Genomic DNA, 20835 nt, shown 5'->3' with positions numbered 1-20835 from the left:
GAGTAATGAGATGTCCTGTGGGATTATTGTTTGCAGAAAGAGGCTTGTGAGAATTGAGCAAGGATTAGACCGGCTTTGATGCTTACTTACATAGAGTGCTTTTTCCTGGGACCCAGGGTAGAGCGTTCCGAGCCCCCTTCATAGGGAGGGGCGGGGATGAGCGGCAGCTCTGGACATGGGAAGAGGCAGTCCTGGGGAGGCTATTTAATGTGGCATCACCTTCGCCCCGTTGTCTACGAATATTTGGGCTGCATTGGTAATTGTGATAAACTCAGTGAGGGAAGGAATTGAAGAAGTGAAATATACACTCTTTCTGAACATGCGTAAACAGGTCTGGACACAAGACAGCAACAAGCACTTTATTGAGCGCTAGGTTTGAGCAGGTTGCTTTCCACATGCTGTCTCCTTTATTCTCACAGCGATTTTACAATACAAGTACTGTCGTCCCTGCAGTAAAGATGAGAAGGCAGAGGTCTGGAGGTGGACCACCGCTCACCCTAGAGGACCTCGCTGGCGAGTGCCACTCCCGAGTCTCCGGAACCGCTAGGCATTACGGCTTCCTTGGCGTTGCCTAGCCTCATGGTAGTAAAATCTCATCTCACAATTGTCTGCATCCACTATTCATGCTTATAGCTTTTCACAATAGTTTTATTCCAATGAATAGTCATTGGATGTCTAGAGTCTATGTGGCATATACTGCGTCTCCTCTCCCTGAGTGTGACTACGAAATAGATATTGCTTGTTGTTTTCCCTCCTGTGTACCTGTTCACTAAATGCATCATCTGCCGCCTGTGGAACACGAGTAAGTGCAGGAGAAGGGACGGCCTCATTTTTCTGGAATGTGCACGGGGCCTTTCAAGTCCAGAGACTTTCAAAGTTGCAGCAGATGTTTCAATAGATTTTCCTGGGTACCCCGTACAACACAATCAGTTTAATACTGTACATAGTAGGGACTAAGATACAGCACCAAATTAAGTCATATATTATTTTAAATTTAAATTTCTTAGAAACAATGAGTTCATCTTTACACAATACGCAAATATATGATCTAAGCCACAAGCATAAATTTTAATTAATTCAACAAATTGTGGATGGAGCACAACAAAAAGCTTAGAACGGAGCAGGTGCCTCATAGTTCTGTTCATGACCATTTATTGTTGTTGTGTGACTTTACAGATAACTGATTATAGGTTTAAAGAGTATGAGACTGATACATATATGCTTATTTGCTACAACATTTCTGCCTTCCACATTGCACCCTACGCCAATGCACATGGGAGACAAACAAATAAACAAAAAAAGCCTGGGATAAACTTAGTTCACAGACCACTGCAGATCACTGATGCCCCATGGGAACTACTCAGAGCTGAGCGAAGTGCTGCCGACGGAGACCAGGCTCTTCCACAGGATCGTGAGGAAAGCATTCCAAGGAGTCACGGACAGGAGGCTGCGGTGTGGCAAAGTAGTTCATTCCGGTAGAAGGCTGCCCGGGGGTTTCCCATGTCCCACCTCTGTCCGTCCCACCAGGGATGGCCAAGAAGAAAGCCGGTGTCCAGAGTTTCTGCTTCATGTTAAACTTCAGTCCTTTGCAGCCCACGCCGTCTGCCATGGGCCCCAGTAGCTGCTGGACTCAATGGTCACATGCTCCTGGGTGAGGGAGCAAGTGAACGGCAAGGGGCAAGAGTGGGCTCCCAAGGGCAGACAGAGAGAGAGAGAGAGAGAGAGAGAGAGAGAGAGAGAGAGTGCACTTCTCTTTTCCCCTGGGATTCCATTAGCTTGAGTTTGTGATGGACTAGGTGCTTTTTCAAAACCACCAATCAACTTCCATGTTGCCTTGGGCTTTTGATAAATCCTCTCCCTATTTAGATTGACAGGCTTCTTTCTTCAAGCACCTCATCACCAGATGCTCCCAATAATCCAGTACTGGAGAGGGGAAAGGGACAAGTGTTAATCTCCTTGGTGAAGCAGTGCTACCATCTCCCGGGATGTGAAGCTGTAGATTCCTAGTGAAGCAAACAGGCTTATTATACTCCCCAATTTATTAGACTCACTGTCTAATCCCCTTTATACCGCTTCTTTTTTTATTAATAATTAAAATACTAGTTAATTTAAATAAATTAAACTACTAATGGTAACAAAAGCATCAACTCCTTTAGACCAATAATCTCATTTTTTTTAACTGGACAAAATGAAGGCCAGATAAGAGATATAATTTGAACTGTCAAATTGTTTTTACTTGTGAAGATGATTACCACCGACTTTAATCCGCTTATTTTTAAGGAGAAGATGGTGCTTTGGGAAGTCACCTTTCTAGGCCTCTGCTGGTAGAGAGGAGCTATGACTGGACCTTCTCTGCCTCATACATGTGCACATACATATGTACATATATATATTCTTGCAGTTTTAACTGCTTCAAAAACATGCTAACTTTTTCCTTTTTAAAGAGCAATGTGTGCTTGTTCTCAGATTAAATGGACAAATGGTCACAATTTGTAAAGAAGAAAATAAAATTATTATTATTATTTTTTTTACCAATTTCAACAATACATTTGTTTAGGGAAGAATGATAAAAATTAAAAAAATAAAGCTTTTTTTTTTTTTTTTTTACCTTATGTTGTAACTATTCACCAAGGTTTCAATATATTTGTCAAGAAGTTATACCTGTATTCTATGATTTTAACTAGTATTTTTACATCACTCTTACTGAACAGGATCTTTTGAAAGGGAAATAAAACCAGTTTCAATGACACAAGGACCGAGCTTCTGTCTACAAGTCTCTCCACCTGGGAGTTAACCTCTGTGACAGATAAGCTCCTCTTTAGTGGCCTCATTCCTCTGTCAAATCCCCGAGGACCCACTACCCAGTCAAGACATTTTATCTTTTTCAAATGAAATCCTGTGGTAAGCCTGAGAAAGATGACTTAAGTTGTTGGAAAAACATGATTTTATCTTCAATTTCTCAGTTATGTGTTACTGGAATGAATGTTCTTCCTCTTCCTATTTTCTTTTAATTTCTGGGACCTTGATTTAAAGCTGATCAACCATTTTTATTAAACTAAAGTGCATGTAAATGAGAATAGATTTTCTTTTGAGAGAAAATGCTTTTAATCTTCAAAGAAAAAGTACTTCCTGCCACTCAGATCCATCTGAGAGGACTGAGAGGAATCTGGCCTCCTGCTGGAAGGAAGTCAGAAAGGGATCAACATGCCGCACAAGCGAGAAGGAGCAAAGATAAAGGAGCTGGTAGAATTGGGAACCTTGGTTGTCATGGAGACCAGAATTTGGGAAACTGGAGTCTAGGAAGCTTCCTGTCTATCAATGGCATTCCCCCTAAATTCCCTTGCCATTACAAAGGTCTGGAACAAGTGATATAGTCCGGTTAATTAATTGTCACGAGTTACATTAGGGCATTATTAGTTGTCTAATTCAAAACAGAGTAAACTTCCAGAGAGACAGAGTATTACATGGTTGAAAGCTGATTCAGAACCATTTCTTACCTATTACAGAGCTAGGCATCCTCTGGTCTATGGAGAAACATGTGATCTGGAGTGGAATGTGTGCACGCGATTCTTGGGATGGAAGCCCCTTGCCCAGGTTACGACCTAACGAGGACCAAGGTCATGTGAGATTAGACCTATTATTTTGGACCCTGCCCCCCAGGCAGTGGTGTGAGACCTCACTCCTCAGAGCTGGCCATGCTGAGGTGGGTTTCCCAACTTAAGCATATGACTAGCAGGTGGGCAAGGTCATCACAGCCGTTCTTTGCACTGGGGGTTATCATCCGCTTAAAGAGCTGAGAAAATAAATACGGGGAGAAGAAGGTGATAGAGCAGAGTTTTAAATTCAGAAGAATGGGCTCTCTGGGACAGGGTGACACCAAATCCAGAGAACCAAGGCAGGACGCAAAAGGCAGGCAGTGTCCCTGGATCGGCGGGTAGCACGTCTCTCATAAGCCCTTCCTAGCTCGGTAGAGGCAAGTGAAGTCACCAGAGACCAAGATGGCGACTCCAAGATCAGCTTTAGTTTAAAGGAGAGATGAAGGGTCAGAGATGCATGTGAGGTTGATCCAGATTTTTCTGCACAAACCTTTTTAAATGGCAATCCTAAAGAACAGGCAGGAGAGGAGCTGAACAGAGAGAGAGAGAGCTGAGAGGAGGTGACCTCCTGCAAAAGCAGCTGTAGGCAACCACCGGCTGTTGTTAAGAGTGAGGGTCGTGTCCTCCTGTGGAGTGATGTGGGAGTGACGCATTCGTTTTATTCAAATACTGGTTGGAACTATTAGTATTATTATTGTTTGGTCTAGAAAACAATGATAGGATATATAATCACCTAAGAATGAGCTTGAAAAACACATGGGATCTGCTCAAATTTCCATCCTCTGATGGGGAAGGATGATTCCCATGTAAGTCAAGTTGAAATCATGATGGAAGATAAAGTAAAGTTGCATTTTGTTGTATTTTATTAGTTATCTTTAAAATAATTAATACAGAAAGAAGTTCAGGAAGGGAATGGAAAATGAGTAGAAGGAAGGAAGGAAAGCAACCAGATGAATTTTTCCCTTATCACACATGGTTTTAAACTAAAGATCACAGGATTGACTTGCCCCAAGTTTCAGAATATACCTGCGAGATCTAGTCTATATTCTACATTCTATTCTATATTTACAATATTATATCCAGGATATAATTCACATCCCCTTAATCCTTAATCTTATTTCTCTCATTCAAACATATTCAGATTTGAAATAATATTTAACAGAAGCCAGACATAAATAACGTTTGGTAATTCAGGCTTTCATTTTTTTTCCCAATCTGCTCCTTGTCTCATAATTTTAAAACAATTTCAGTTTAAAATTCAGCCAAGCATCATTGAACTATTAAATAAAGAATTGAATATAAATGTATCAGAAATTAATTCTTCCATCTGGCAACAAACTCAAATATATCAAATTAATAGCTTCGTTCTTCCCAGGAATCTACAGTACATTAACAACAAAACCTGCTCATAGAAAATGTTGTTTGGGGGTTCTGGAGAATCATCTCAATGAGCACTGCTGTAATTATAATTATAAATTAAAATAATAACAGCTCCTCTGAGGCATAAAAGACTCTTTTCTGAGAATTTTATGATTGCAATTTGAGCTTAACATTTTTCACCCAGAGTCAAGCAGAGGGAGAAAACAGTTTAGTAATAGTAAACTAGAAAATAAATGATAAGAAATACTCAGAGCTAAAGAACCAGATGTAGAATTATCAAAAGAGAAATTAAGAGAAAAAGAACTTTGTATCCACCTTCTATCGATTTAAACAGCAGCAGCTTGACGAAGGCATTCGAGATGATTGCTGGGCTCTTTGTCAAACGCAGTTGGTCAGTCATGGAGTATTATTAACTTCTTACATCGTGCCTTGTGCTGAGTTAGGGCACTTTGTGAGAAACAAAAAGAAAAGACACTGTCTTTGTGTTACTGAAGAACCTACCAGGGAGTTAGGAGAAAGTAACACACAGTGTTTAGCACCTTGATGAGAAGTGCTGCTCTGTGGGGAATCAAATAAAACACTGTAGAAATTTTAGGGGTTATGAGAACCTGTCAAAGAGGCTGAAGAAGGTTGGCATCATCAGAGATGGCTATTTAAAGGATTATTACAAGAGTAAAGTACCTTGCTTAGTAATGTACCTGGAGATTCTAGGCGATCTGATGTGCTCGCTACCCTACCCTTACCCTTTCTCCCCTAAAGAGCAGAGTCAAGTCCATGCCACTGAATCTTTTGCCCTCTTCTATGTCTGCATTATCCGTTGTAACTGTGTATAACAGGTTTCAACATAATAAAGCTCTTCCACGGCCGCCCTTTTCTTTTACCTTTACCCCAGCATTGCATGAGTTAGACAGAGTGAACATTCAGGGAAAATGTTACCCAGCGTCCCTGTTGACTTAAACGTCAAGCGGAATTCCAGTGGAAAACGCAGGTCCTGGGCAGGCCATATTAAGCAACGAGACTGAGATAGGCAAGCTAACTAATCAGCAACCACGAGTTACACTTACTGAGTGCTCCACAAGGTTACCCGAATTGAAATAGGCATCCATTGACGTGCATGCATGTGGTGTGTGGGTACTGGTTAATGTTTGCAAATATGTGTATATTTTCTCTCTATCTCTATACAGTTATTTACAATAATTGACTATATATCATTTCATTGACTATGAACTGTCAATGAAACTGTCATTTTATGATAGATGCCTCCTGGTTTTAGAAGTCTTCAGGAAGCAAATCAGGAATAAAAACCTGCATACTCTACAATAGAATTTTTTTTCTTGATATCCAGCATGTTCTTTCAGAAATCCCATTGCACTACCTAATCCAGTCTCTGAATTTCAATACTGAGATTCTTGATAGTAAAGTTACAGGAAAATAGAAATTCATTCAGAGCATCATGGGGAACTGCATGGTACAGATATAATTTGAAGTTACTAATGGCCTTAGTACTGTCCTACTATGAAGAAATAGCAACTTCTCCAATGAGGAATATTCCCTAGATAGTTCTAACACAGTTAGAACTTAACTATTATCTTAATAATGATGAAATTACCTCATTTGTTTTACACTCACACCTGTAACACTTCTCTGCTACTCTGCACACGTTCGTGCACGGAGAGTCTCCTAGATTCCTGTTCTCACATACGCCAACTCTGATGTCCCCAAGCCTGGAAGTCATCCTCTCTCCCGTTCTTTCCAAGCTCGCCCCTCTCAGAAAGCCTTCCAAGGCCAGCCCCAGCACCCCAGCCCTGCCCGCTACACATCTCCTTGCTTCGATTCTATTTTTGTTCAAATGTGAGTCCTTTTGCTTACACCCTGGCCCCCTTGCCTCCAGCTTTCTTGGGAATGTTACCCCATGAGCTTTCCACTCTCTGCTCTAGTGATCAAAACGCCTCCCTCTGCCAGGCCTGCCTCTCCGCATTGGGGCGCGGCGTCTCCCCGGGTTGCTGCTGTTGTAGCCCCGGCTCTCCTCCCTCTTCCACAGCCAGCCTTCAGCACAGTGTCCCTGTGCACACGCTTCCGTTTGTTGATTCTCTCTTTTTGTCTGAAGCCATTCCCAGTCGGACCATGTTGCCTCAGCTGCTCAGCCAAAGTCCTCAGGCTGAGGTCCCCATATCCTCCTTATTTCTAAAGCCAACAAACACTTTTCATTTCTTATTTTGCTAGTTCAGCAGCCGTCAACACAGTTGGACGTGTTCCTTTTTGAAATATGTCTTCTTTTGTGTCCACTTACACAATTCTTTCCTAATTTTCTCCTCACTCTTTCTTCAAAGTCTCCTTTGGGAACAATTCCTCTTCCTATTTTATGAGTTGAAATTCTTTTGGACTGAGACCCAGGCTCTGTTCTCAACATATACAATTTCCTTAATTTATATCGTCCACTGCTGTATAAACACTGACTGTTCCTAAAGGTATTATTCTCAAACAAGCTGCCTCCTCTGTTGCAGACTCATACAATCAATTGCAAGTTAACTTTTCTTGCAGGTCTCAGGTCTCGTAACTGCCTCACACGGAATGTGTTATTTCTGAAATATACTCCAGCTCCAGTTCTGCCCACCTTGGTAAATGCCGTGGATATAAACTCATCTTTTATTCCCAGGACCTTGGCAGCCATTCAGCATTTCTCTCGTTCTTACTCTTCACACTTTTTTTTTTCTTTTTTACATTTTCCAAGTCCTGCCCAGTCTGTCTCCCAAACAGTTCCAGAATCTGATCACTCCTTTTTGTCCATTGTTTCAAGCTACCATGAACTTTCACTTTTCATACTATAGGAGCTTCCTTAAAGGTGTCTCCAAATTCATTCTCCACTGAGCGAAAAGAGAGATTTGAAAAGTGCAAACTTATCCGTAGCACTCTCTAAGAGCCATCCTGTGGCTTCCCACTGCTGTGAGTTTGTGCAAATGCTTCTCAGGGACCGAGGGGCTTGAGGCTCAGTCCCTGGCTGCCACCCCAGGTCCCGCCTGCACTCTCTGTGTGAAGCTCTGGTCACATTCGCCGTCACTTAGTTTATCTTATCAACGGAAGACCCGAGTCCCTCTGGGTCTCTGGACATCCTCGGCAGCTGCATCGCAGCCTCTACACTTATGGCCTTTCTTGGAGAATTCTTTTTCATTTTCCAGATTTCAGCTACAAATGCTGGTCCGAAAGGAAACCTTTTACTACTCCGCGCCACCTTGCACCTCCTGCAAACTGTCCTGAACCCCACACTAAGTTGGGCTCGCTGGTCTCGTGTTCTCACTTGTTGCAAGTGTAATTGGACTAGTTTTCTGAGGTCTGTTTTGCATGACAGACAACATTACACAAAGAGCACATCTGTATGAGTTGTCTTCCTTACTCTGCCCCCAACACCTTTCGTATTTAAATTTCTTTATAAATAAGAGCTGAGGGGATCAGTCTGCTTCCTGCTTCATGCAGCACCACTGTTGTTGCTCATGTAACTCTCATTTAAGTTTTGCATATAGAGCCTATGTTCATTTGTCAACTATTATTTTTAATTAATAATAGTAGTTGAACATCCTATGTACCAGGCATGCTCTAGCCCACAGGTGAATTACTTCATTTAATAAATATGATGGGGTTCTCATTCTTACGATTTTTATATCATAGGTGAGGAAACTCAGGTGTCATCATTACTAAATACAGAGAAGGCAGATACGCAGAACACAGTATCAGGACCATGTTTCAATGCAAGGGATCTGCTTTATGCTGTGTCCTGTCAAGGACGCTTGCTGGGGACAGGGGCGCTTGCTGGGGACAAGGTCAAGTGTGTGAAGAGAGCATTTCTCCTTTCTTGAGAAGTTCAGAGTTTAATAGGAGAAGCAGACACATGTAAATACACAGTCGTGGAATGAACGTAGGGTGATAAAATAAGAATGTAACTAGGACAGTTGTGAAGAGAAACATTTCATGTGCAAGTGACATTATTCTTTCTGTCTTGAAATAAATTCACCAATTTGGGACACAAAAAAGAAAACCTTTCCAAGGAAGAAGGAAGAAGCAAAGCCAAGAGGCCAAGGCCTGAAGGAGAAGGTGAGCTTGGGGTGGTGCGGGGAACAGGCTCAGGCTGGTCAAGAGACATGGCACGTGGTGAGAACCTCAGGGGACATGCCCCGGAGACAGCTTTCATCTCCCTACATTTTAGAAAAGCTGCTTAAGGGAAATGATTGGATTATTACTGCAATCATCATTTTGTTTACAAACCATTTGAGAGTAGAGAACCTTTGAAATAATATAATAACTAATAAATGAATAATATAAGAATTAACTGCTTTGTGTACTCCCAACTGCAAAGCTACTTTTGCCCACTCCTGTGCAGTAAGCTAAATACACACTTATCTCCAGAGTTTTGTCTTTTCCCCTAAGTCATATAATCGGAATCGTACAATAGGTAGCTTCTTTCATACTACCGGCTTCTTCCACTTAGGAAATGTGTTTAAGAGTCATCCCTATCTTTCTGTGGTTTGATAGCTCATTTTTTTTTATTGTGTGCAGGTTTTTGCGTGGATAAAATTTTCAACCTAGTTGGGTAGTTGTATTACCTTCCTAGGGCTGCTGAAACAGAGTACCACAAATTAAGTGACTTAAAAAAAACAGAAGTGCATTTTCTTACAGCTCTGGAAGCGAAGAGTGTGAAATTAGAATGTCAGCAGTTTGGGCTCCTTCAAGGGACTCTGAGTGAGACTCTGTCCTATGATTCCCTTCTAGCTCTTGTTGTTGTCATTGATCTTCCACACCCCTTGGCTTGTGGACGCATCACTCCAGCATCTGTTTTGATGTGGTGTTTTCCCATGTGTCTCTCTTTTCTTCTTCTTATACAGACATGAATCATATTTGATGAAGGACTTACTCTACTCCATTATGACCCCTTCATAATTTAATTAGTTACGTCTGCAATAACTCTATTTCCCAATAGAATCACGTTTTGAGGTTCTGGGGAAGACAAAGATTTTTGAGGGACACTATTCAACTAAGTACAGTAGTTATGTTGTGTTTTTTTAAATGTTTTTTTTAAAAAAGATTTTATTTATTTATTATTTTTAGAGAGGGGAAGGGAGGGAGAAAGAGAGGGAGAGAAACGTCAATGTGTAGTTGCATGGACCTGGCCTGCAACCCAGGCATGTGTCCTACACTAGAAATCAAACTGGCAACCCTTTGGTTCGCAGGCCAGTGCTCAATCCACTGAGCCACACCAGCGAGGGCTATGCTGTATTTTTTAATACCATAAAGATAGACTCAACATTCTGCTGTAACAGATTTGATAGGACTTGAGAGTCACATACAATTCTTCCTCAGAGGGAAGTGCTGAAAAGGTTTGGTCAGATTTTCTTAAAATAATAGGTTGTGTTCTGCTCTGGTCAGACAGAATTACATTTTTCTTTAGCTTTTACAGTGAATTCATAGTTGTTCCATATCCTGACTCTCAGACTTACTAATTATGTGACTTTGAGTATGCTACTTGACCTCCTCTTTGTATTTTTATTTTGTCATCTATAAAATGGAATTATTAATAATAGTTTCTACCTGCAGAAGAAACCAAAACGTTATGAGTTGGAAGCCATCACAGAAGCTAAAACAGAGGTACAGTAAAATAAATATTTCCTTAGCTGATAAGAACAATTGTGTGCATTTGATCATAGATATTTAAAAAGAATGCACACCCCCGCTCCGTCCCACCATGGCACTATCAGTTGGTGGCCGCTACACATGGCGAGCTTTGATCAGTCTGGAAAGGTGGCTACAGAGAGCTCGCCTATTTTGTATAGTCAGCAGCTGCTTGATATTACCAGGAAAAAACACTTGACCTGAATTGAGCTGTACCAGTTTCCTCCAGGTAGCTATTGTGCTAAAAAAATAAAAATAAGAAAAACAAACTCTCATAACCATTTAGTTTAGAGAGAAAGTTCAGAGAAAGTTCATCCCCTAGACATCTCTGTTGGAAAAGCCTTCTATAAATTATCTACATGACAATATTGCCATGAGGCTTAAATAAAATGATGTACATAAAATTTTGACACACAGTAAGCAGAATATACCAACATTTATGTTTTTTAAATCAGATCTTTGCAGCTATATGTAGAAAAAACTTAGTCTCCATTTATGAGGTTAACTCAAAGCTCCCTGTAGTAGATAAAACAAACCAAAGGTAATTATTAAAAGTGTGGCTTCCTGCTGTGTGCGCTGCACAAGGCCCATGCCCCGCGGTGTACAATGTGCTGGAACTAACGTCAGGCTGACTCTGCCCTTTTGAAGGGAAGGCAGCTTCTGACTGTGTCCAGATGAACATACAACTATTCCTCTCTTTCCTGTCAGCACTCCGGACAAGATCACTTTTATACTTTTATACACTCCTCCCCCAAAAAGCAATTTTAGATAGTTTCTCATGTAACCACTGTCCCTGCCTTATATTATGTGCGTTACACCAAGAACAAGAAAACAGGGCAAGGTTAGAGGGAGCCAGTGACAGAAGCAAACCGGATAAATCCCCTGCCTTCGTGGTGGGCATTCTTCTATTCATTCACTCACCCTACATGTGGTTATGGAACTTCATGTCTCTGAAAGACTGAAAGTAGCTGCCTGTGCAGTGTTTACATTCGTGCAGAGAGATGCATGCACATGAACCACATGAGCCAAGGAGTCCAGTAGTTCTAGGTGAGCACAATGCCGCTTCCAGAATGTGAAGGTGGATGTGAAATAAACAACATGATTTCTCTAGTAGAACCACTGGGGGCCATGAGGAGCTACCTCATAGCTCATATGAAGAGCTAATGAGGGGAGGAGTATTTTCTGCTTTTCTCTGTTGGCCCAGCACATGGAAAGGTCATCCAGGCGTTGGCCCAGAGTGATATTAGCACTGGGACTTGTGCTGTGCCAAGATAGGGAACCCAACTACTTCCTGTGGCAAAACTAGATTTCTCCTGGCTCCATTGCTCTAGCAGGCATGTCCAACTTGTAGCGCGTGGGCCGCACGCATCCCAGGATGGCTGTGAACGCAGTCCGACACAAAATCGTCACTTTACTTACAACCTTTTGAGAACTTTTTGTGATTATGTGTCACAATGTATTTAATGTGTGGCCCAAGACAACTCTTCTTCTTCCAGTGTGGCCCAGGGATGTCGAAAGGTTGGACACCCTTGCCAGGGTTGCCTGGCTTCACTTGGGAATTTCTTTTTCTTTTGGCAAAATGAATTTCATATTCTAAAAATGATGCTGTGGCACAAATTTCTGGGCATTTGACCAGAGTTCCTCAGTTAGATATTTGGGTAACTTCATCCTTTGGTACCAACATACTTTGTCAAATTTCACGTGGGGGAAATAAGAATAAATATGCAATTCATTATTGATGTCAATATTCATCAAGGACAATAACCCTAAATGACAGTCAAAATGTACACCATGCTTCAGAATTGATAAATCATTTTTTTCAGCCACTGTACCATATTATTCAATTTTCTCCCATGTAAGTAACCTATGAAGTAAGTGCAGTTGTTTTTGTCTATTTTAGAAAAAGCAAATCTAGCAAGAGTGGTGGTAGAAATGTGTTTGAGTGAAAGAAAGAGTGGATGTTTATTAAGCACTATTTATTTGCTTATTTTTCCATACTCTTTTTATCACTTTATTTTTCACAAAGCCATATGATCTGGGCATTCTCTCTATTCTATTATTGATGACATTGAACTTAATTTTCTTTTAAAAAATTTTTTTTTCTTTTGTTCAAATACACTTGTCTCCATTTTTTAAAATGCTTCCTTCCTGTCTTTGTACATCTTTGGACGTGCTTAGTCTCACGCCTGAAATAAAGATTTTTCCACTTGTATGCCTATTAAACTATTTTTAAAGCTCAAAGGTGATACAGTTCCTTCTGGTCTCTCTCAGTGTACTGGACAAGAAAGAAACCAGTACTTAGAACAGAATATAATTAATGTGTCCAGGGTCTACATCTATAGCAGGCATTAAGTTGGTAGGAAGTGCAGAGTGATTGAATCTGCCAGAGGAACATATCTCTTTCATGTTTCTGATTTAGTTCCAAGCATAGCAGCAAATAGTCTTCCAGAAACTTGTCATGATAAATGTATACATTAATGATTTCTGGGCTATGAATGACTCTCCCTTTGGATGGTAAGCTATTAATACACCACATACCCTTTCATGGATACTTGGAGGCCCTGGAGAGATATATCATCAGATTTGATGTAATCGACTTTGGAGCTTTAAGCTGTGCAAATGAAGAAGACCAGAGTATATTTACAGCTCATCTGTGGGAGGTCAAGGCCACGATGAAGCCCAGCTTTTGAGGGACCTGGGCAAGACAGCCAGTAGATCCAACATTGGGCAGCGTAGCTGCTTGAAGAAGCATTCTCTTTGCCTTTTGTGGACTAATTACAAGTTTAAAACACAGATCAGCAGCCTTTCACTAACATCCAATGTATAATGAAGCTTCTAATAAACCCAGCCACTGGACTTTAACTTGACATTCTGGTGGCCTCTGAATTATTAGAATACTATGCAGCATTTGTGAATGACTTACAACCTTTTACAAAGATAGCCAAAACATACAGAATAAAATTCAAATGAAATATTTGCAGAAATGCCAAAGTACACTGCAATTGTAGAGCTCTGCGAAGACCCGTTTAACATCTACTGAGCTAGGGGATGCCCTCCACCGCCAAGATCTGTGCCCACAGTTCTCAGAAGCGCAGCGTGGCAGGGGACGTTTGGAAGAAGAGGGGATCTCTGCACTGCTGGATTCAGTGACCGTGACCATGGTATCAGGAAGAGTCCTCCTGGCTCCCCTCTGCCAGCTCCACTGCTTATAGCATGTTCCCCCCAATAGAGGAACCTTGAGTCATGCCTCAGGGGTACGATTCCTCAGAGGCCTCCCTGACGCTCACACTCAGCCAACTCAGCATCACTGTGATCCAAAAGAGACAGAGAGAAGCCTCAGATTCCTCTTGGAGATTTTCAGAAACACAGGATTCACTGGCCCCTCTCCGATCTATGGAACCAGAAGCTGCATTTTAACAAGATCCCTCGGTGACTCCTATACACCATAAAGTTCAGAAGAACAGCTTTAGAGAATTAAAGGCAAAGTTAGGTAGGTAGGCTAACATTTTCTTTAAATATATACATGTCTTTTTTGCTAAAGAATCTATTGTTTTTAAAAATTTCCAAATACAGGCTATAATTGACAAGTCTATATAGTCTATATAGAATTCTATAGTCTAGTGTTCTAATAATTCTAATATATTACAATAATAGATTATTGTAATAATTAAAACTAAGAATAGTTAATATAATAATTAGAACATATATATGGCATCTCTCTAGTCTGATATATATATAAGACATATATATTAATCTAATATATGCTCTAGTATAATGTATACTATAATATACATCATATATTATGCATTAGTGTGATGTATTTTATATAGTCAAATATATTACATATATTAGGTTAGAGAAAAACCATATCGACTGTAGCCTATATTTGGAATGTACAATGTATTCGTAGTCCACATTTTCCAAGAATCCCTGGAAGGAGTTAGGAGATTTATGTCTGGAGGCTGATTCCATAGAAAAGACTGTCATTTGACTCAGGGAGAATAAACAGGCAGAGCTAAGCCTCACGCTCATTGTTTATGCACTACTTTGTGGAAGTTTTACACAAATTTCCCAGAGCCTCACATGGTTGCTAGCCTGCGGAGCAAACCAAGATCCCTCACGGAGGGGCTGGGCAGGGTTTGGGGGACCTGTGACCAGCAGGAAGACCATGTTTTGAAGTTAGAAGCGCAGTGTCTGCATCTTGCTCTCTTAGATGCAGCTTCCTCCTCACCAGCCGCTGGAGGACAGATGATGGGACACGTGCCTGGAAATCTAAGGTTCTTTGTTCGCGGATTCCCTGGCTGCGACAGGCACCAGACTGGGTGCCTGGCAGGCAGCAGACCATTGTCCCAGGTCCCAGGAGCCCTGCACAAATAACTGCACCAGGGGCCTCGGAGTGGTTCTACAGCCTATCCAGATTATTTTACATGAAAGGTTTTTAAATGACACAATGCTCTTGGAATATTTGATTGTCTTATCAGATTTATGGGAAAGTCTTTCCTAGGTCCATATTGTGGTGACTGTTCGGTATGTTCCTGAAAGTCACTAGATTCAGTCCATATGGTAAAATGTTTATAGTCACTTTATTATATTTTAATAAATATTTTATCGTTCTGTTGCAGTTGTCCCGATCTTTCCCCCTTTGCCCTCTTCCGCCCAGCCCACCCCCCGCTCCCACAGTCAGTCCCCACCCTGCTGTCCACGTCCGCGGGCCATTCATACATGTCCCCTGACTAGTCCTTTCCCCTTCTTTCCAGCCTTGTCCCCTTACCCTCCCCTCTGGTCCCTGTCAGTCCGTTCCTTGTATCCAGGCCTCCGGTTCTATTTTTCTCATTTGTGTGTTTTGTTAATTAGATTCCTCTTGTAGGTGAGATCATATGGTATAGAAAATTCTCAGTTGCATGCCATGTTTATAATAAACTTGAGTGAAAGTACGTATATAGAAGATACCATTAACACCTTTTTAGATGGGAATGATCAGAAGAAACACAGCAAACTTCAAAGTGCCTTTGTGAGTCCTCAGTCCTTCAGATTGCAACAATTCCTGTGTTTAATTAGGATGAAAAGGTATCTTCATTAATTTCTGAGACCAAGTCAAATTTCTTGTTTGTACAATTTAACAATTTCTGATTAGATTTTCCAAAATGCAAGAGGCCGATAAAGGGATTCCCCTTTAAGGAAAATATTCACAACATAACCAGATGTTGGAAACTTTCCGCTCATTGTCTGGTCGCAGTGCTGACATGTAAGACCTGCTGTTGGGTCGTGTGCAGAGCAGAAAGGTTAACTGGGGCTGTGTTGGTAAAAAAAACAGTATTTCCAACTGGAATATGACATTGTAATCGACATTTATGAAATGCGAATTGTGTGGTCATTACTTTTAAATTCGTTTTCTCATTTAATACACATTTGCTGAGCATCTACTCTAAGTAAAGCATTGCTGAAGTATAAAAAATCAGAAGATCCATTTTTTGGAGGATCTCACTGTTTAGTTGAAGACACAACGATAAAGAAAAAACATTAACTACAGCGTGAGAAGTCTTATGATGGTCTACAAGAACAGGGCATGATGGGAATGGGGGGTCAGAAATCAGAGAGACTAGAGAATTTGTAAAGAACCCCCACTTGGTGATAGAGAAGAGGACACACACAATAATTTTTTTTTATCCCTTCCGCATTTGGGACAGTGCCTTGTCCACGACAGTGTTAGGTCCACCCTTAGTACTTCTGCGGCCTGGGTAGGACGGATGCCCTGATCATACCCCACCGATCCGGCTCTGTGCTGGGTAGGCCCAGGTCTCACAGCCAAGCTCCCTACTCGCAGACCCACCCCGGCCCCGCCTGGCAGCGTTGTCCGCCCCGGTGAGGACGGGCAAGGAAAGAGGGCTACACGGGCCCTGACAACAAATTCCTAGGACAGGATGGGACCTAGATGGGGGCGACCTCCTTTTGAAACTGCAGACTCCACGGCCCCCTGGAAGGGATGAGGATGAAGGGTCCGAGTGTCCCTTCCAGTGCCTGGGACCCTGACCAGGGGCTCCAGTAGAGCTGATACGGGTACAGGAAGGGTTTGTTATTGGCTCCTGTACAGTCTTCCTTAGTACGGAAAGGAGCTTAGGGCTGCAGTCGGTCCTGAGGGCCACCCTGACTTCAGGGCATCTATTTCCCTCCGGGAAAGTGATCCCCCTTCCCCAACGATGAGGACTTGGGATAAATCATTTTTAAGATTTCCCGGCTTGGCTCCCTCTTTCCAAATGTGTAATCCTTGGAAACTCCCTGAGGCTTACTGTCTTGCTTGTATAATGAGGATTCAAATTTCTACTCCTTCCACTCACTGTTAGCAGGTAACAGGATAATGGAACCAAAGTGCTTTCAGTACTAGAAAGCACAATTTGTGTAAAGCTGAGATCCGCCTCAGCTCTCTCCTCGCTTGAAAACCCAAATATTGATCCTGCGAAAGGCTGTAACGGTTGACAAATATTATTTTATTCCTGCTGCTGATTCGGGATTGCACAGTGCAGTCTCCCATCACAGCTGGCCCTCCCCTCCCCTCCCCTCCCCTCCTTCCCTCCAGACCCCAACAAACAACTGCTCCCCACACAGGTGAGATCCAGCAATGGGGGTTCTAAGCCAGGCTGCTGTGGCCTGCTGCTGTTTGACTCCAAGCAAATCACCTTCCCTAAGTCTCTAATCTTTTGTAAAAAGGGGCAATTAACACACATAGCAAAGCATTACTATGGGTGCGAGAATGAACGTGACGTAACTTTAAAACTTAGTACCATGGCTGCCGTTTGATTCGAATTTCATGAATGGTAGATAATACTATTGCTCTGCGACCTATTTCTTTTGCCTTAGTCATTCGAATAATGCCACTTCCCTCAGTTTTAATGAGATATGATTGGCATATAACATTGTGCAATTTTAAGATATACAACTGTTGATTAGATGCACCTACATATTGCAATATGATTACCACAGTCGAGTAAGCTCAACCTTCCATCAGGTTGCATAGTTCCCTTTTTTCATTTAATGTAGTGAGAGCATCTAAGATTTACTCTCTTAGCAACTTTCAAGTATGTAAGACAGCATTGTTGACTTATATCACGGTATCACAGCGCCGTGCATGACGTGTTCATCTTCTGACTGGGAACTTGTACACTTTGACCAACCTGTCCCCAATTCCACCCCCTCCACCCAGGCCGTGGTAATAACCACTTCGGTCTCTGTTTCTACAAGTTCTACTGTTTTATATTTCACATATAAGTGACATAAAGTATTAGTCTTTTTTTTGTTTGACTTAAGATCCATCCATGTGGTAGAGTATGACCAGATTTCCTTCTTTCTCATGTGAATCATGCCACTTTTGCCCTCCCCCAAAAAAATAGGTGAGAAAAAATATGTATATATATAATCTCCCCTCTCTTTCATTGTGGAAAAAGCTTCAAGTAATTTTCCTCTGTCTCTTCCAATGCCAATCTAAGTGGCCCTGTTTCCTCTCTAGCAGAAGCAACTTCCTCTCTCCCCTCTCTCTTGCCATCAGGAGTCAATATGCAATGAACATAAAATTCTAATTCACTAGTAAATCCCTTGGTTGCAGCAGCTCTGCTGTGTCACGTGATCGACGTGGATCTGCACAGGGGCCTCCGGGGTTCAGCCCTTTCCTCCCAGGGCTCTGAGGACTGAACAGGGACAGTCGTCAGACAGGCCCTAATGCATACGGTTTCTGGGTATTCAGGAGGAAATGTGTCCTCTTTACCGGAATTTCCTCCATATTGAAAAGACTACCAAGTCCAGAGGCATTTCTCTAAGATGTTAAATCTGGTGTATTAGTGATAATATAAGATTCCGGAAAGGTTTTCTTGTTCCATTAAAAAAATAAAACATTAGAGGTAAGCAAGAAACTATACTCCTGTCAGTAGCTGCAATGACAGCAAATGGTGTATGTTTTTTAGTTGTTGTTGTTTAAGAAATGAATGTAATTATGGAATGGATACTTCTATGATACAAACTTGTTTATTAATTGATAATCACAACTGAGAGACTGAAAGAATTTCAGGTTAGAACTGTGAATTCTAAAGCATGAAATTCTTTCCAGAGGCAGGAGAGAGCCTTAATAGTTCCACAGTGAACCTTTGAGTTTGAGAATTTCTGATACGCTTATATAGTCCTTTGGACAGCTAAACATTCTTTCAGAAGCAAGAATTTTCGAGAACTCTACTTACTTACAGCATGAAGCACTTTGGGTGGTTTGAGGAAAGGGTAATTTTGCACAAAGCCATTAAGCTTCAGAGAGAGACCGAAAAGGCAGCTCTCTGGGCGCCGGGGTGGACCAGGAAGAACCGGGGCTACTAGGAAGGGTGCAGGCTTGGCGACCGTCCCTCTTGATCCGGACCCCTCTCAGCTGCATAAAGGACTGACATAGAAAAAAAATTCTATAAAGTTGAGTTGCTGAGAGATAGAGTGGGACTTGCTTTACTGATTGTTCTCTCTTTGTGCCCCCCCAATTTTGGAACTAATTAGGATTCACCAAGCGCAGGTATCTACACATGCCCGTATTTGTTTATGATTTAATTTCACATAGACTCCAATATAATTGCGTACAAGGACTGGTGAAATAGTAGTGTACACACTGCTGTTATTATTGTCTTATTGTTTTCAACTTTCCTTGAACTCCTCTCTTCAGTTTCTGTCCTCTAAACGTCGAACTGGCCAGCCGGGTGATTCAGATCATTCAGGTCAACAAACTAATGTATAAGTGTGTGTACACATATACTATTTATTTATATATATGTGTGTGCGCATATATAAGTGTATATGTATGCATACACACACATCTATACATATGCAGATGTATACACACACACACACACACGCATCTTTGTGCATACTTTGAGGCTTATACAATTCTGGTTGTTTGCCTGTTTTTCATAGTGAGGCTGTCTTAAGCTTCCCTCTTTCTTGCTTTAAGGATGACCTGGTATTCGATACTCCCGTGGTGGTGGTAGCATGATTTATTCTGACAATCTGCAGCGTATGGGCTTCCCCTGTTTTTTAAATTTTTCTTTCCACAAAACAATGTTCTAATAACAATTCTATCATGTATATCTTGACATAGTTGAGTTTTCATTCTGTGGACTGGACTCCCAGGAGGAAGACTGCAGGGTCAAAGGAAATATGTTTAATTTTATATTTCCATGGATGTTGCTAGACTGTTGCCTAAAAACTCTGTAAAAACTCCTATTTCTATCACAATCTGTGAGATGTTTTTGTTGCATGCCTGGCACTACTGAATGTTACAGAACTTTAAAAATATGTTATGTCTTTTCAAGGTAAAATGACATGTTATTGTTACTTTACATGTTCCTGGGCACTAATGACTTTTATTATTTTCTCATAAATATATTAGTGCTTTGACTATGCTCTCTTGTTTTTGGCTTCTTCATATATTTTGGATTTTACTGAGTCTAGAATGCCTTAATTTTCAAAATGAGACATTCTTGTAAAAGTAACTAGACATTAGATGTCTAGAACAGTATCACTAGGAAGAGGAGAGAGAGTCTATAAAGCATGTCTCAAGGAAGCAGATGAAGAAAAAAAATAACCTTTGCTGTTGTTGTTTTTAACTCATTTGGTCCAGCCTCTATTATAAATAAGTTAGATGAGTAAACATACCATTGTATCTATGGTTCAGCCTGTTACAAGGGATATTTAAATAGGTCCATGTGGTAAGTCCTCCCAGGAGAAATGCGTTCAGTGAATCTTGGACGAGCGGACAGGAAACAGGGCCAGTGGGGAGGGAGGGAGGGCCCTGGGTGTGTGCAGAGGCTCTGAGTTGGGGGGGGCACGGTATTGAGGCACAACCCAGGCTGTGACCTCAGGCAGCTCCTCCCCTCCCAGAGTCCCGCGTCTGCATCCGCTGCGGGTCGAATGTGCCCTGCCTCGGCAGCCCTTGCTGGTGAACGGTCAGGCAGGTCACCGTGTGTGAAATCACACTTTCAGGGTTAAAGGTCCGACTGATAACAGGGAAGCGCACTCTCACTGGGCTCTGAGAGTGGGGGCCTATGAGGCGTGATATGCTCGAGTGTTCGCTTTTGAAACCCTGAGCTTAATGTTGACTGCTGAAAGAAATGCCTCTCGGAAAAGTGATCCTATACTTGCTTCTCTGAAGGGAAGGGCGTAAGGATGGAGGATGGGCTGATAC

Source organism: Pteronotus mesoamericanus, unplaced genomic scaffold (genome assembly GCF_021234165.1).
Source record: "Pteronotus mesoamericanus isolate MK-2021 breed Mesoamerican mustached bat unplaced genomic scaffold, CSHL_Meso_final contig_101, whole genome shotgun sequence".
Lineage (NCBI taxonomy): Eukaryota > Metazoa > Chordata > Mammalia > Chiroptera > Mormoopidae > Pteronotus > Pteronotus mesoamericanus.
Note: the sequence above shows the minus strand (reverse complement) of the source record.